An 18,984-nucleotide genomic window follows, 5' to 3' on the forward strand; every position below is an offset into this window, starting at 1 on the left:
AACCACAATGAGATATCACCTCACACCTGTTAGAGTGGCTGTCATCAAAAATACAAGAGATTCTAAACCTTGGCAAGGATGTGGAAAAACAGGAACCCTTGTGCATTGTTGGTGGGAATATGAATTGGTGCAGCCACTATGGAAAAAAAAGCATGGAGGTTCCTCAAAAAATTAAAAATAGAACTACCATATGATCCAGCAATTCCACTTCTGGGTACATATCCAAAGGAAATGAAATCACTATTTCAAAGAGATAGCTGGGACGTCTGGATGGCTCAGTTGGTTAGAGCGCGAGCTCTCAACAACGGTTGCCGGTTCAATTCCCACATGGGATCGTGGGCTGTGCCCCCTGCAGCTAAAGATTGAAAACTGTGACTGCTCTTGGAGCTGAGCTGCGCCCTCCACAACTAGATTGAAGGACAACGACTTGGAGCTGATGGGCCCTGGAGAAACACACTGTTCCCCAATATTCCCCATTAAAAAAAAAATAAGAAAAAGAGATATCTGCACTCCCATGTTCACTGCAGCATTATTTACAACAGCCAAGACATGGAAACAACCTAAGCGCCCATTGATGAATGAATGGATAAAGTGTGTGTGTGTGCACACATTATTCAGCCATAAAAAAGAAGGAAATCTTGCCATTTGTGACAACGTGGATGGAATTTGAGAACACTGTAAAATCAGAGAAAAGGTCGAGTAGTGTATGATCTCACTACATGTAAAATCTAAAATCACTGAACTCATAGAAACAGAGAACAGACTGATGGTTGCCAGAGGTGGGGGGGTAAGGGATGGGAGAAACAGGTGAAGGTGGTCAAAAGGTACAAACTTCCAGTTATATGATAAATGTTTATCTGGGGATATAATGTACAGTATGGTGACTATAGTTAACAATATTATATATTTGAAAGTTGCTAATAGAGTACTTATTAAAAGTTGTCATCATGAGAAAAAACAATTTGTAACTTCGTGAGGTGAAGGATGTTAACTAAACTTACTGTGGTAATAATTTTGCAATATATAGATACATATATCAAATTATTATTTTGTATGCTTTAATCTAATATAATGTATGTCAATTACATCTTACTAAAACTGGGGAATTTTTTCCCCAAAATATATTACTTTATAACACAAGTTATTTCTTATTTCAGGATGAATTTTAAGTAACGTGCTCATATTCATAGAGTTTTGAAACGCTAATGGTATTTTTAATTGCCTGGGATGATGAAAGTTAACTGCTGCTTCCATAACACAATACTCATTTTACAAATGGGAGATGATGTTAAAATGCTATAACACTTTAATTACTACTTTACCCTGGGAGTCCACTACTCTAGGGAGAATGTATTTCCCAAAGGACTTTGGGGCATTTTAGAGATCTTGATGGTACAGTCTCGTCCCCGGTTCAAATTTCAGTTAGCTTGTCCCCTCCCATCTACTCCCGAAACACTGTTATTCTGCTTTCACAGAACTTATTATACTCTATTGGACTTGCCTGTTAACTTGTCTGTAATCAACAGCCCCAATCTTTACCCATTTAGCACAGAGCCTGGCACATGGGAAGTCAATAAAAGTTGGCTGACATAACTGAATAAATGCTTTTAGATATATGTGGAAAAAATGTATAAGGATACATTACTTACAGCAGCCAATGAGAACGATTCTTTGCTTGACCAAACTTTAGCCAGGTTCCTGAACCTTCTCCTATGCCCATGTGTGCACTTCCTGATAAAATCCAATTTTAGCAAGAACCTTTCTAAGTCAGTTTAACAAGAGCTCCCCCCACACCCTCAATATCTGATGACTCTCCAAATCTGCTCAGGTTCCTCACCCCCTACTTCCCACCCCCTCCGGTGATATCTGATCACCTGGCCTGTCTTCAGCAAGAATCCTGTTAGGTTGGTTTAGCCAGAACCTTCTTTACCCCTAGGGTTTCCTTTTAGTAATTTTCCATCCACTGACCACCACCCTGCTCCCTGGCTCTAGTTCCCGTTTGCCTATGCTGGATTATTCGGAGCTGAGCCACTTTCTCCCCAATTACAAAGTCCCACTGCGGTGGTCTCCATACCTATCAAAACAGCCCAACCTTTAATGAAGTCTTCCTAATTGTGCTTTAACAAGTGTCACTGAATATTTTTTTCTTTAACACCAGTTTATTGCCTTGGAAAGAACAGCAACCTAAATATTTAGTGACAAATGAGACTTGAAAAGTTATCTGTAGAAAAACTGCATCCCTTCAGTAACTTCTATTTATTATTATTAAAATCTAAAGATCAAACAAAACTTGTTACTTAATAAAACTAAACATAATGTAATCTATTAATATGTAGGTGACACTACACACCAAAGTCCTGATTTACAACACGATGGACACTAGATTGTCCACACTTTTGTGATGGTAGGAAATTTCTATTTGAACAGAAGACAGCTTGTACTAATAGTAAACTAATTTGATGGACATAAAATTGTCTTGAGAAAACACAAGAAAGTGCAATATTTAGTTATGCATTTTTCATGCTGTTTCATGATTCCCTGCTAAATTCTGATACAACCACAGTTGGAAAGGTATATATTTTTTCCTCCCCCCCCCCCTTTTTTTAAGGAGGGCGCAGCTCACAGTGGTGGGGATGGAACTGGCAACCTTGGTGTCAGTAGCACCACGCTCTAACCAACTGAGCTAACCAGCCACCCAGTATATATTTTTTAAATGTTTAAAAAATTTCTATATACATTTATTAAGAAGCATAGAAATGTAAAATGCTATAGCTGATTGTGAAAGAGGGTATGGCTGTTCCTCAAAACAATTAAACACAGAATTACCATATGACCCAGCAATTCTACCTCCAGGTACACACCCAAAAGAATTGAAAGCAGGGACTCAAATAGATACTTGTATACCAGTGTTCATAGCAGCTTTATTCATAATAGCCAAAAGGTGGAAACAACCCACATGTCCATCGATGGATGAATGGATAAACAAAATGTGGTCTATCCATACAATGGAATATTATTCAACCTTAAGAAGAAATGAAATTCTGACACATGCTGCAGCATGGATAAACCTTGAAAACATTATGCTGAGTGAAATAAGCCAGTCACAAAAGACAAATATTGCATGTATGATACCACCTATATGAGTTACCTAGAATAGTCAAATTTATACAAACAAAGTAGGACAATGGTTACCAGAGACAGGGGGTAAGGGGTGGCAAGTAGGGTTGGGGGGAGTTAGTGTTTAATGGGTGCAGAGTTTCAGTATGGGAAGATGGAAAAGTTCCAGAGATGAATGGTGGTGACGGCTGCGCAATAATGTGGATGTACTTTATGTTACTGAAATGTATATTCAAAAAGGATTAAAACAGCCACTTTTATCTTATATTTATTGTACCACAATAAACATTTAGCAGGAAGCATTTCATTATTTTTAAAAAACAAAAGTTTTTACTTACTTCTCTATCTTTCCAACCTCTAATCTATTCAACTAACAAATACCAAAAAAAAAAAAAAAAAGTAGAAAAAAAGACATCATTAACTTTAAAGACAAACTCTCGAGAATCTACAGCCCACAAAACAGATGGTCGGTGACTATGTACACAAGGAATTGTTTTATATGCCAAAGCAATGAGGAAAAAGTGAGCTTAAAAAAAAACAACAAAACCCTCTCATTTAAGTAGACAAGCATTTTCAGAAATCTGGTTTGCAGGTAAAATGTGACACCTATTTGTACTTATTAACAACATGTTCACTAAGGAAAACGGGAGAGCATTAAAAAGCATCCGGAAATAACTCTTACCAAGTCAGAACCACACTACTTCCGAAAATGATCATTAACCACTAAATACCAGGCAAACAACAAAACACTGCATATGAGAGAGACTAAAAACACACCACCAAACACAAGTGAAGGCCTCCGTGGACTGAGCTGACATGGAAGCCAGTCATACAAATGGCGGGCATTATTTTCCAGAAAGTCTCTGGGTAAGAGGTACCTGTTTCATGTAAGGAAATCAGACTCTGTTTTCATTCTTCCATATTATCAGAAGGAGAAGACAGGAGCCAGGTGCGTATGTGGTCAAGGCAATCAGAGGTTGAGTAAGCTCTCGGCAGTGATATGCTGTGTTCCCATGTTCTCTTTCATGTTGTATTCGAGGGCAGGACAGGGGTGGAGAAGGGGTGTGGGGAGAAGGAGGGAGGGAATACACACTATAAGCCACTGGGAGGAAAAAAATCAACTGCTTCACATTATTTCAAAGAATGAAAAGGGTATAAGAGCTAAAGTTTGAGTTCTTGCTTTGTGCTAAGAGGCAAGGTGCCACTCACTGTCTATGCATTTTTCTTGTGTAAACTTCACCACGACCCCATGGGGTTGCATTCTGTATTATCGGTTCTGTTGATTCTGCCTTATTTTATTCCTGTTTCACTGCGGTGGAAACTGAGGCACATACAAGTTGGGTAAACTTGCCTGAAGCCCCACTATTCATAAGTGACAGTCGGGATAAACACCTTGGGTCTGACGCCAACGCCCGGGACACCCAGAGCTGCCCCACCTCCGTCCCACACAGGCGGGAGAAAGTAAGTTAGGAACAAAAATGGAAATGCTAGAAAGAAAATACGCTCTGGCAGATGCCAAAATAAACTGCAGAACATTTTCTTTTAAGATGAGATCTTGAAATAGTAGCAAACAAGAGTCGACTAACGGGGAGGAGGTGAGCAGGCATTGGAACAGGGAAACTAGATATAGGAAGGGCTTTTTTTTTTTAAGATTTTTTTTTTTTTTATTCCGGAAGGGGAACAGGACTTTATTGGGGAACAGTGTGTACTTCCAGGACTTTTTTCCAAGTCAAGTTGTTGTCCTTTCCGTCTTAGTTGTGGAGGGCGAAGCTCAGCTCCAGGTCCAGTTGCTGTTACTAGTTGCAGGGGGCGCAGCCCACCATCCTCTGCGGGAGTCCAACCGGCAACTTTGTGATTGAGAGGACACGCTTCAATCAACTGAGCCATGCGGTAGCTCAGTGGCAGCTCAGCTCAAGGTGCCATGTTCAATCTTAGTTGCAGGGGGCGCTGCCCACCATCCCTTGTTCAACCAGCAACCTTGTGGTTGAGAGCCCATTTGCCTATGTGGGAATTGAACCGGCAGCCTTCGGAGTTAGGAGTATGGAGCTCCAACCACCTGCGCCACCGGGCCAGAGGAAGGGCATTTTTGAGTAAGGTCTTCTCGGGGAACTTTTTTCCCCATTTGCGAAGCAGGGAAGAGGGGAGCAGGTATTTATCAGAACATCAGACATACCCATTCTCAAACGAATGGATAAAATCACATACCCAAATCCAAAGTTATTTTTTCCACTTTGAATTTTATATACACCTCTGCGTGAATCCTAGAAACATGAGCTTTGTGGTTATTCCTGAGGTAATACCCAAGTTCTATCACTGGCTGGGAGTGGGAACTTGAGTCTCCTGTTGTTTTTTGAACAAATAAGGAAATGGGGAGAGAGACAGAGACACGGACACAATGGCATACATGCCTTGTAGGCGGGTAGTGAAAAGTGCCTGGCACGAGGCCTATTGTAAAAGGTCTCTCCATCCCCCTCACCATTAATCAAATACACATTTCTCCCATGAATAAAAGAGTTGACCTAATAGGTTTAGTCATTTTAACTAAGGTAGCATCCATTTTTTCTCAGGTAACTGAAGCTTAGCCCTAGAGTCATATCTAAAGTTAGAGGGGAAAAGTGCTCCAAGGAAAGGCCTGAGATGGTGTCCTATGAATAAAGTGAATTGTTTATAGTGTCTATTTCAACTTGCATGAAATCAATGTTACTTTTTCACCTCAAATGTGGTCTGAATAACGGGGGTGAACAGAGAAAGTATTAACAATTTAAATCAAGATATCCATCATTAAAGGAAAATCCCCAATCATTGAAAAATGGCATTTATCACAATATAATTATCATTAAATACTAAAAATGTATTAACAGCGTAGGACAGTAGCAGCTGCTGTCTCTGGATTAAGGTGGGGATGACTGAAAACATGACTTTAAAATACAGGAGCACGAAGCTGCTAAAAATAACGCTACAGAGATATTATCTATTGACCTAAAAATGTTTTAAAAAACAGTAAATGAAAGATAGCTTGGTCCCTATTTATGGTATGAATCCATTTTTATTTTTAAACATGACATAGGTATTTAGCTTACCTATATATCTATATGTAAGAAAAAGTCTGGGTAGATACATACAAAATATTAAGAACAGTTATCACTAAACGGAAGAATTTGTGTTTTCTGTTTCCTAATACTCACATTCTAATTTTTCTACAACATATTTAAAAGGTTTTAAAATATACATGAGATACATGAGTACAAAAAAAAACACAAAAAACAAGGAAAGCGGAGGTTTTTATAAATATATTACTGCCTTGTGATCAATAGAAGAAATACTGTCACAGACTAAAAGGAAAATAGAATTCAGCACAGGATACTAAGCAGCAATTTTGCTGGTGTGCTAATCTAATCAGAAAACGCTTTCAAAATTCTGCTGAGAAAGAGAATAACATTTTTTCAAAGCACGTAATATTCACTTGGAGGAAAAAGAAATAGCTTTTTGATATTTTTTGCTGTGTTAGATCATGCTGAGTTCTGACTGCAGGAAACCTGTGAAAAGTACCCTCCTCTACTAATAATACCCAGATAAATCCTCACAGAAGGAATTTATTGCACTTTTGTTCTAACTAATTTGTGAATACTGCTTAGGAGAACCCATGCTGAGAGAGCATTAAAGGCTTTCAGATAATGAAATAGTCATCCCCTTAAAACATATTTTTGAAGACGAATGTGATCATCAGACTTCCACTAATTTGTTTTTAAAATGAAAGTCTGGGATCAATTACAAAGTAACATATGCTCAAATCTAAATAAACACGGCGAAAACAACATAATTAATTATTGATGCAATGCAGTAATGATTGTGTGCAGTAAAAATACTGTATTGCATTTATTACCTCAATTTGTGCCCCCGAGAATCTGATTACCTTTCTACACATTTAAAATAACTATATATTGCAGTATTTGTACTTAGGTTTACATATTCTTCTTAAACAAATATTTAGATAAGTTCACACTGACCTGCTGCTTTCTTTTTCTGCAATCTGAATTGCCTGACCAGGTTAACTAGGCACACAGGTGTTTTCATGACACATAGTAAGTGCAAGACGCCTTTCACCACCTCCTGACTTTTTCTAGGCCAGGCAATGCAGTGGCACAGACTGTGTGACCCTTGGCTCAGCCACTTACTAGATGTGTGATTTGGGGTAATGGCCTCTCTAAGCTTCTGCAGCAGTGTGTATACATGGGGGTTCCTATCTTCTACGTGGGGTTACAAGCATTCATTAGATGAATGTATACAAGGCACTCAGTACAGTACCTGGGGGGGAAGGAAGTTCTCAGAAAAGTGATACCGACTTAGGTCAAACCCTGTGTCGTGCGGGGCGGCCTGTGGGGTCTCTGGTCCCGCTCCCCATACAAGAACGCAGGATATGGTGAGGCCAAAAAGGAACACCCACGGAGCCATAGGTAGGGGAGTCATACCACTACGGTCTCACTGGAGGCTGGGTTCACTGGACGTGTGACCTGCTGTCCGTTTTGTCTGCAACCCACCGACGACTCTCTTTCACTCTCCTCCACTCTCCTCGGCTCTCCTTCGTAGCCACAGCAGTTATATTAGTGGCTAATGGCTCAATGGCTACAGCTGACGGCCAATCAGCCACAGCTGATGGCCATCTACTACCCGAGCCAGCACCCCTCCACGTGAGGCCGAGAGCCTGTAAACTACTTTCTGGGGCTCTGCCCCCACACCCTGGCTCTACCACTCATTAGCTGTGTGAACTTGAGTAAGCCACGCCTCTCTTTGCCTCAGTTTCCCCAAGTGCAAAATGGAGATAGAGTACTTACCGCAGTAGGGCTGTTGTTCAGAGTTAACACATGTTAACTGTGCTTGATACATAGTTGATACTTCATCAACGAGGTGGAGCTGAGTGGGCTCCCCCGCTGCTGCCCCCCAGTTCTGGATTCTATCTTCCTCTATCAGAGTACCAGGTTGTGTCCCATTGTCGTCCAGACTATCTTTAGTTCCTTTACGTCTAACATCTACTAAATGAAATGCCTGAAACATAGTAGGTGCTCCATAAATGTTTCTTAGAGGAATGAATAAAGTTCCACCCTTTCACCAACTCCAACTCTATACTTTTCTTTTTCTGGTAACTGCCCCAACCCCAGACATGGCCAAATGCTTTCCGCAACACACAAACTTCATAAATGCTAATTAATTGTTTATGTCGACTATTAAAAAAGGAAAAGATTTCACTAACTAATAAACAAATCCCCATTTCATACCATTGTATCAAGATGGCCCCTTTTCATAATTTGTTACTAAAATAAAGAATATTCAGGGTCTTGAAAGTAATGGTACAGTAAATGGAGTATCAGTGGTTATATATTATGAAGTGTTTAGCTCTAAAAAATGCTTAAATATAAATCAGGGATTAAGTCCGGTGTACTCGGCATTATTTCCTAATTATATTTTGTATTTGTTAAAATTAACTCACAGTCTGTTGAACACACAGTAATGAGAAGAACAGGACAAGCTAAGACAGAAATGAATGTTTAAAGGCAGCTGCATTAAAACTGTCACTTTCACCAATTTTATTGACGTGAAAAAGGCATGTTTTACGCTGAAGTAAAATTAAAAAGTGAATGCAAATAATAGAAGTTATACATGATTTAAGAATCCACTGTCCCTTAAAATGCAAATAATGTGAAAACAAGTTAGCAGCTTAATTCATCCGATCTATAAAATATTTTTGTGCCAAAACGTAACCTGAAATCATTCCAAGGGACCTTTACAAGCAGCGTTGTGTATAGCATTCCCCTGAGTCTTGGGTGTTCAAATCATAAACTACACCCACAGAGACAAGTTCCCTCGGAACTGAATTTCTATCTCCGGCCTGCACTTCTCCCCTGAACTCCAGAATAGTATATATTCAACTACCCACTAGCATCTCCACTTAGATGTCTGTTGGGCATTCCAAACATATAATGTTCAAATTTAGCTCCTGATATTGCCTCCAAGCCCACCCCACCTCTATACCCCACATCTGGTATCTTCAAACTACCGTGTTTCCCCGAAAATAAGACCTAGCAGGACAATCAACTCTAATGCGTCTTTTGGAGCAAAAATTAATATAAGATCTGGTATTATACTATATTAATTATATTATACTATATAAGGCCTGATCATATTATGTTATGTTATGTTATGTTGTTATGTTATGTTATGTTATGTTATGTTATGTTATGTTATGTTATGTTATGTTACGTTACATTATATTATATAAGACCCAGTCTCATATTATAGTAAAATAAGACCAGGTCTTATACTAATTTTTGCTCCAAAAGACGCATTAGAGCTGACTGTCCAGCTGGGTCTTATTTGCGGGGAAACGGTATATCCAGAATCTGACTTTTCACCCTGTGTGCTGCTGCCTTCCTGGACCTGGCTACCATCATCTCTCTCACCTGGATTACTGCACAGCCTCCCATATGAGTTTCCTGCTTCTGCCCCTGCTTCCTCTTGAGCTGCGACTCTGTTGCTATGTAAGTCAGGTCACGTCATTCCTCTGCTCAAACCCTCCAAGTCTTTCCAACTCAGAAAAATGCCAAATCTTTCCATCAGCCCTCCTGCTGCCAATCCACCCACAGCTCTGACGGCATCTTGCTTTCTACTCCCCCTCACTCACTTTGTTCCAGCTTCACTGGCCTTTCCATTGTTCCTCTAAACACACCAAGCTAAATTCCCACCTGACAGGTCTTTCCATCTGCATTTCCTTGCACTTAGAATTCTCTCCTTCTAACTTAATTAGCAGCTGCATATAACTGCACAGCTCACTTCCCCACTTCCTGCACGTGTCACCTTCTCAGTGACGTGTTTCCTGACCACAAAGTCCTAAAGCACACATCCCTCTCTCCACTCCGTGCCCGTCCTCCACAACACTCACCACCATCTAATGCACCACACATTTTGCTTTTTTATTTTGATTGTCTCCTCTCACTAGAATAAAAACTCCATGAAGGCATAGATCTTTATCTTTTCTGTTTGCTTTTACGTTTTCTCCAGCGCCAGGAGTGGTGCCTAGTGTGCAGTAGGCACTCGATAAGGATTTGTTGGATGAACAAATGGGTCAACTTCTCCAAAACTTAGGAATATTTGATATCATGTTTAACCTGACCAATATTAAGTATAAAAGACAGGAGTCCAAGAATTGCCACCAAAGCAGGAGGACCCTTTGGGAGGGATGGCCCAATTGTTCACTCCTTCAATGTCCCAGTCATTGGGAAAACAGCAGTGAGAGGGCAGATGTGACACCTGCCCTCACGGAGCTGACAGTCAAGCAAAGGTGTCCACAGCCCTGTCCCCCAACCATCATCAGAAGGTGCCCGCGGGTAAGGATCGGCAGGCCCCTAGTCTCCCCAGGTTAAACCCGTGAATCATGCTCAATTCTTTCTTCTCCCTTACCTTCTACACCAATGAACCAATATGTCACCAAGACCTACAGAGTGGACCTCAGAAACATGTCACAGGTAGTCAAACCCTGTACCTCCATTATCAATTCCCCAGCCTCCTATCTGCCCCTGGAGAACTACGGGAATTCCCTAACTAGCATCTTGCCACCAGTCTCTCCCCATCGAGTTTGTCTTACACACTGTGGCTGGAGTCACCTCCCCCCACCCCAAACAAACACTATCCCCTTTCCTAAATTTCTTTAGTATCTTCCCATTTCCTATAAAAGGACATACATGGTCCTGGAAAATCTGGTCCCAAATATACCTTGACAGGTTCATTAAAACACAGCTCTGATGTTTTGTTTTTTTGTGTGTTTTTGGCCCAGGTACCATTCCCTCCCTGCCTGGCTGCTTGGCAAACATGGATTAATCCATCACTCATTTCTAACTAAAATGTTACCTCCTCTAGGTCCCTGCAGAAGAGAATGTTTCCTCTTCTGGGATCTCATAACATTCTGTTCATACTTCTATCATAGCATTGAGTTTAACCATGGAGCAAAGTGTTCAGATATGCATTTCAGAAAGACCACTTTGGCTGTAAGAGGAGGAAAAATAGTTTACTGGGGGAAGACAAGAGAACAGCCAAGGAGCCTACTTTGCGTACCAGGAGTAAGAGGAAGTCCTGACTCAGCACTCTTCTTTTTCATACTATCACAGATTTATTTTTCCAGATTACTCCTAAAATGATTTAACCAAACTTCCTCCTTTACACCCGATGCTAATCCAAGTGTGACTTTATTTGAAATTACATTAAATGTTTAAATTAAGTTACAAAGAATTACAACTTTATAGATCATTTTCTCTACGGTTTTTAAATACTTACACCTAAGCCATATCTCCTTTCAGCATATATTTTTGCAAATATAATGTATGGTTGTGAGCAGAACAGAAACAGGAGGAAAAAAGGCAGGGTAGGAGTGTCTTAATCTTGACCCAAAATACAGGAAAAAACCAAAGGGGAAGCAAAAGCCAAAACGACTATGGCTGGCACCAAAAGGAAGTCCGAGCTGCGGGAGAGAGACAGATAGGTGATCAGTTCTTAAATTCAGTGTGAAACAGGTATGCCTAGGTCTTCATGAAGAAAGAGCCTTATTTTTCCAAAAGCCAAGGAGTGAATAAAGAAAAAAACTTCAACCAGAATTAAAGCTGAAGTCTTCACAAAGTAAGTGGAAGCCATCGTAGGGGGCGTCTAAGAACCAAAGGAACGCAAAAGACGCAAGAAGAGGCTCTATGTGCTTTAAACACACAGAAAATTTTCTGTATGTTAACCTGTATTGGGGTTCCAGAGATCTGTACCTACGTCCAAATTCAACAAACTGGGCCAAGCTAACAGATTGTTAACTGTGTGTGGCTTCACTTACTCAGTCTTAATATATAGTCTGGATTCTCTCACACCAAAGCAAAGTGAAGCAGGGAACCTGGAGATTCTATGCCCGACAGCAGATTGGGGTAAAGGGCTACCTCCAGAGAAAGAGAGAGAACGAAGCAAAAGCTGGGGAAGGTGGCTCACCCTCTAAGAAAGAAACACATCCTCCTGGTACTCTTCAGTAGTGAATAAACAAGAATGGACACGTAACTCTGCCAGTGGACAAAACAAATGGCTTGTATCATTATGCCCGTATTTATCCTCAGGATTTTTTAAGGCATTTTCTTCAGAAGACATTATTCTGAAAATGGTTTTGAGTCTTATTTTCCAGGGTGAATACTGAGATATGTAATTCAAGTGAAAATCTGAGAAACTGAAAGATTTCATGGTCTGACAAAACTATTAGACAGATAATGCCAAAAAGACATAGTTCTCATCCACTTGCCTTTCCAGGGCTCCCATTCAAAGTTGCCTCCTTTAAGAAAGAAAGAGATTCACACAAACGACTTTGTTCCGATTACAATCTTCTTAATCTTATCTGGGCAGAGCATAACTCCTTCATTCAGGAGTTGTTTACCACACTGAGGCACTGGGGCCATAATGTGATAAGGCAGGAGTGCTTCCTTCTCTCCTGGGGCTCACGGTACAACAGGGTATACAGGCAAATAATGAGCTAATTAGAGGACAGGGCCAAGGTGTTACTGGAGCACCTGGGAGAGGCATCTGGGGAGTTTGGGAAGGCAGCCGAGAGGAACTGACGTTTATGGGGGCATCACACAGGACCTGCAGGCTGGATCCAAGCTAGGAACTGGAACCAGATACTGGAACAGGGCGACTCCACCTGAGTGTGGGCGACAGGTGTGCTCTCCCAGAACACCGCAGAATACAGCTCCCTAACCTGTGATCAGATGACAAATGTGCCCGCTGGCCATAAATGCAGCCTTATCCATTTCCCTCAATGGGCAGTATTGACATTGTCATTTTCTATGTGGGTCATGACATGCAAAAGACTGGGAATCACTGCTTATAAAGAACTCAGGGAACGCTGTTTTTGCTGCTCTGCTAGACTTCATTCACATTCTCTTTTACCTCAGTCTTCTTTCACTATTATTTTTTCCTACTCCTCAATCCTCATGCAGGACTTGACTCTCAACAATTCCACAATATATACATTCTGAATTTCAGTCGCCAAGAGAGAGAAGAAGGATTTCATTTCCAGTATCAAATCCTGGTGAAGAACTGTGATTGGTCCAGTTTGAGTAAGCAGTCCACTCCCGGACCAATCAACAGTGGCCAGAAAGGCGTATCTTGCATTTAAATTGGGGCTCCCAGAGTTACCACTTGACAGGATTGGAGGGACAGATGTTAGCAGATAAAATGACAGGTGTCCACGACAAGATGTGACTGCTGAAGGGAAGGATCCAGGTCAGAGGGTAAGGATGAAGATTCCAAAGAGCGACATGATCACTGAGAGATCGGTTTCCCTGTGAGGATGAGAAGAGCTAGGACCCACAGTAGGGTAGGTGGCACTGGCCTAACAGAGGAGGATGAGGAGGAAAGAAGGAAAGAAGGCGTGAAGACACCGAGTTGAAATGTGCAGGCAGGAATGGTGATTCTCTGAGAAGTATTTCTCTGAGAAGCAGGAAGGTGACGCAGGAGAGAGGGGCCAGGTCGACCTACGAGAGTAGTGGAAAGAATCTGAAAGAGCCGCCACGCGAAATAAGAGAGCTGCTTACGGAAGCACAGGAGGAATGCCCAGCAGTTTTAGGATCCGAGGTTGGCAACTATGCACATTTATCAATACCTATCTGTACGGTAGCCAGGTCTCAGCAGCTAGGACCCAGCCAGTCTCAGCAGCCCCAATCTTGGATCTATAGAGGCAAATAAAAAAGAGCGATTTGATAGGCCCAGGGCTGGGTTTTTGCCAGGGGAGGGTCGCTGAGGAACCCTGGGACAATACAGTTTAAGGTTGGAAAGTAGACAGAGATGCAATGGTTCATAATCCTGGGATAAGCAAGAGGAGCTTGACAACAAGAAGTCAGATGACATTTGGGGAGCCAGCCAAGAGCACAGGGGCTGGGAAGAGCAATGAGTTGAGCTGGCTGCAAGGTCTGCGAGACAGTTAACCCCGCAGTGTCCCCATGGACAGGGGCCGCTGAGGCACACGGGACTGAGGGTTGCTCTGATATTATTCTTGGGCAGACCTAGCCAGTTATTCCTCAAGTCTTTACAGTTATATACTTTAAACTTCTATATAGTTATATATACTTTAAAGTATATAACTCTCCTCCCCTCCCCACTCCTCTTCTCCCCTCCCTTCCCCTTCTCTTTTCTCTCCCTCCCTCCTTCCTTTGCCTCCCTCTCTTTCTCCCTCCCTCACTCCCTCTCCTTCTTTCTCTAAACTACCTGCATTCTTTCTCAGGTCAAGTGATCTACTCCAATCAGAGAAAACTGCATGCCATTTCTAAGATGTTGCTGGCATGCAACCTTCCACCCATGGTATTTCATATGTCTTCTCCCCACTCTCATTCAGAATGCACTTCCCATTCGAGGTGTCCAGACCATAAAATCTTACCAAGTTCAAAACCCAGGTAAGGATCCAGTTTCTTCTAGGAAGCTCTCCAAGGTTCTACCTCACCCAAATCAGTTTCTTTTTCTTCCTTCCTTCCTTCCTTCCTTCCTTCCTTCCTTCCTTCCTTCCTTCCTTCCTTCCTTCCTTCCTTCCTTTCTCTCTCTCTCTCTCTCTCTCTCTCTCTCTCTCTCTCTCTCTCTTTCTTTTTTTTAAATTAGTTTCATGTGTACAAAACATTGTAATAGTTAGACATTTATCATTTATGTCCCTCACAAAGTGATAATCCCCCTCCCCCAATCTATCACTCCTCTGACATCGCACACAGCCATGACATTTCCACTGCCTCCACTCCCAGTGCTGTACTCCACCTCCTGTAACTACATATATATGCATAAAACTACATATTTATATATATAAAATTATAGTTGACATTCATTATTGTTCAGCTTCAGCTTCAGGTGTACAGTGCAGTGATTAGGCACCTACATCATCCCTGAAGTGGTCTCCCTAATAAGTCAAGTGTCAAATCACTTTTTTTCAATACATAGTTTTTTTATTCCACACAGTTATATTGTCTTTTGTTTTATTTCTAATTCTTTAAGGACGGGAATGCTTCATAAATTCAGTTTTTAATCCAAAACGTGTGTGTGTGTGTGTGTGTGTGTGTGTGTGTGTGTGTAGTTGGAGCCTAAGAAATACTTTTTTTCTTTTTCCTTACCATTTACAAATCTTTCACACACATTCCACTGGACCCTCACAACAACCCTGGCAGGCACCACTGATATTCTTCTCATTTAATAGATGAGGAAAGTGAATCTCAGAGCAGTTAACTAATGTGCCCAAGGTTCTACAGTTAGTAAATAATTTGTATTAGTGTCATCTTTGGCCTAAAAGTTCAGCACCCAACCTCCTGCCCTATCTACTTCACAGGGATAAGGAAGATAAAATGAATTCAAGGCTAGAAAAAATACTCTGAGGGGGGAATAAAAGCACTATGTAATTATATCTGCAAACTATAATTTTCCACGATGTATGGCTCATTCCCCTTCTCAACCCAATTTGTGTGTAAACTCAGAATTTTATATTGCCCCTGTTCTGTGCTCAACTAAGCAACTAAATAATACAGGGGAACAGTGTGTTTAGAGTTTAAAGTTATATAAACTACAATCAGGGTAACTGCTATCACAGCAAACTGAAAATCAACACAGGAAGACCAATGTGCAGGTAGGACCCATTGAAGCACAGAACAAACAAGGCAACATTATCAGATAGGGTGTGACTGCACAGAGGAAAATGTGGTATCAGGGTTCACTGGCACACACACGGTTATCTAAGGCAAAGTGGTGGCAAAGAATTACTTGTCCCACATGATATAACAAGCCAGATTCACGGGAACCCAGATACGCAGAAGCATCTCAAGTCACACAGATCTCTCCGGCTGCCCACGGAAAGCATAAACAGTGTCGTCTTCATTTTAAAGCATCACTGTACCTGTGCTCATATCCTGAACTAAATAAACCAAGGAACAGCTCCATGCTAACCTTCCTTGGTGAAATACAACCAGTAATACCATTCCTAATAAACACAAATGTCTTTTACGTTAGTGAAGTACGTGGCTGTGTTTAGATTATTTTTCTCAGGGTTCACTTTGGATTCTCCTGCTTTTAAGACCCAGAGAAAGTTACATTGAGCTTTTAGTGGTGATTCTAAGTCTATGTGTTTATAGCGGTTAAAGTGTAAAAGAGGAACTAAACACATTAAAAGAGTTCTACTGCATCTGTTCGGAAAAGGTGATAGACTAGACAAACTAGTCAAGCCCTACAAAGACATTTTTCAGCGTCTTTTCAACTGAGAAGAATACTATTCAGCATGCTTCTCCTCCTGAGGTGGTATATACTGAGCACGCTTTGTGTTCAGTTTTTTATTTTCTTCTGTAATAGCTTCATATTTCTCTTTCATTTCTGCCAATTCTCGGCAAAGCAGCTCTATTTCTGGATTTCCTGGGGTAGCAGTTCCTAAGTGATGCTTTAGGAAACCCAAAGCACTGTTAGGTTTCTCTGGTTATTCATACAAGGCTGCCAATACCTTGGTGAGCAAGTCCAGGGCCCCCAACTTCTCCAAGTACCTCCGGGACTGCTCGTGCTTCGCGTTGGTAGCTTTGAAATGGGCTGTAGTGACAGCGGCAGGGGCGTGGCTGGCGCTGGAGACCGTGGCTGGTGGGCTCCAGAAATACTCTTGATTTAAAGTACTCAGCCAGCCAAGGAAGTAATCAACCATCTTCTATTCTAAAGCTCATATACCACACTGAGTAGCTATAAAAAACAAACTCCTGTGACTAAGGAGAAAATGGAGAAGTGTGTTTATATGAAATGTATTCAAAGCTCCACGCTAACCTGCCAAATTAGTAATGGAATGTTGAATGAATCAAACGGAATACTTAGCACTGACTACTAGCCTTATGTTTCTTAGTCACTAACTCGTGTTTTCTATGTGGTAGGCCAAGGAAATCCAAAGTCACCAACTTTTCTATCCCCCTATCTTTTAGAGGAATAGAAGAGAATATGGAAGAAGTAGTTTACAGATACAGGAATCAAGACTGAAGAAAAGGCAGTGGGGAAACTTCATCAAGGTGTTACAGGCAAAATGTGGGCTCTACAATTCCCTGAGGACATGTGCACATACACTCATCTACGTAGCTAAATTTCAAGCTAGGATTAACACGAAGAAAATCCATTAACAATGATAAAACTTCTTGTCCCCAAATGAATATGGCAATACCCATTTTGAAGACATTCTCATGCTCTGTTGAACGAATGCCACTTTGCTACAGAGCAATCGAGCAATAAATATAAAAATGTTAAATGTATATATATATATATATACTTTGACCCCTATTTTACTTCTAGGAATCTATACTAAGAAAAAAACAGGCCCGCATGCGTGCACACACACACACACACACACACATTCATTAGCACAATATCTTTATTAGCAAAAAGCTGAAATCAGCTCACCATTAAACTGATTAAATACTCTATTGTATGGAATACAATAAATAATATATGTAAATGTATAAAACATACACTAAGTGAAAAAAGCAAGTTTAAGAAGAGCATATATAGTGTGATCTGATTTACAAAAATGCAATTTAAAGTAACATTAATATGTACATATACATGTATATGTACATGTATATAAAGATAGATGAAATATGTACCAAACAATAATGCCATGGGGGATATGAATTCTGGCAGTTTCTTTGTACATTCTGTATTTATGCAGTGCTTAAATTTTTAATTTTGTTTAACTTTGTATTATGTTTGTAACTGGGACCCCACAGATATTTTAAAGTAGATGCATACCTACTGACATGCAAAAATATCAATAATACATGTTTAAGGGGAAAAAGTAGGCCAACGCAGCAAGTTCCCACATTTGTGTTTTTAAAAAAGTTACACATATACTAGAAAAAGAAATCTGGAAGGTACACCAAAACACTGACAATAGCAATTCTAGGTGGTGAGATTTTGTATGATTTTTACTTTCTTCTTTGTAACTTTGTCTTGATTCCATTTAAAAAAAAAAGGACCATGTATTACTTCTATAAATAAAGTTTCCATTTAAAAATCTATCTTCAGTGTTCACTTTCAAACCTTTTTAAGAGCGAATAACAGGTGCGACAACAGTTCAATAATAAATTACTTTAATTCTACTTCCTCTCCCTATTTACGCAATCGACTCTAGGTTTATTCCCCACTGAAAGAAATAATCAGCAGAACAGGAGAAATAATAGGGCTGAGATAACCAACAGAAAGTGGTTGCTTCCAGCTTTGCTCTGAAACAAGAAACAAACAAACAAACAAACAAACAAAACAGGGCTACCATAATATCGACAATGTCATTTTATATTTTCAGTTCATGATTTTCAAAGAGCTTTTGTATCTACCATGTTATTTGGTTCTCAAGTCTCTCGAAAAGGCAGGGCAAGTATAATCCTCACTTTTCAGATAAGCAGCCTGATGCAGGAGAGGTCGAGGGGCTGCCCTGGGTCTCTGACTGGTGAATGACGAAGTGCAGCCTGTGCAACGCGGCCTGGGAGGCACTAACCACATGTGGCTATTTCAATTTTATATTCATTAAAATGATATGAAATTTACAATTCAGCTCCTCAGTTGCACTCGTCACCTTTCAAGGGCTTAACAGCCCTATGTGATTAGTGGCTACTGCACGGTAAGTGGCAGATAGAGAGACTATTTCCATTACCACAGAAAAGGATACTATTCCCATTCCAATAACATTTTCCACTCATGTGGTGGTTTTCTACACCCTTGCTCTGCCCTCTTGAAAGAAAAGAATACGTTATTTGATGGTCTTACTCTACAAGACATGACTCTCTGAAAAATGATAGAAAAACAACACGAAACTATGCT

At 40.7% G+C, this 18,984-nt stretch overlaps 1 protein-coding gene and 1 pseudogene across 1 annotated transcript in view; both read right to left on the minus strand.

Annotated features, from left to right (window-relative positions):
* Positions 1-18,984, minus strand: part of MYO1D (myosin ID) — a 285,824-nt gene that overhangs the window by 240,851 nt on the left and 25,989 nt on the right. The window lies entirely within an intron of this gene.
* Positions 16,415-16,831, minus strand: LOC148756490 (c-Myc-binding protein pseudogene; annotated as a pseudogene).

Source organism: Rhinolophus sinicus, chromosome 12 (assembly GCF_057876585.1).
Source record: "Rhinolophus sinicus isolate RSI-liver-muscle chromosome 12, RSI-T2T, whole genome shotgun sequence".
Lineage (NCBI taxonomy): Eukaryota > Metazoa > Chordata > Mammalia > Chiroptera > Rhinolophidae > Rhinolophus > Rhinolophus sinicus.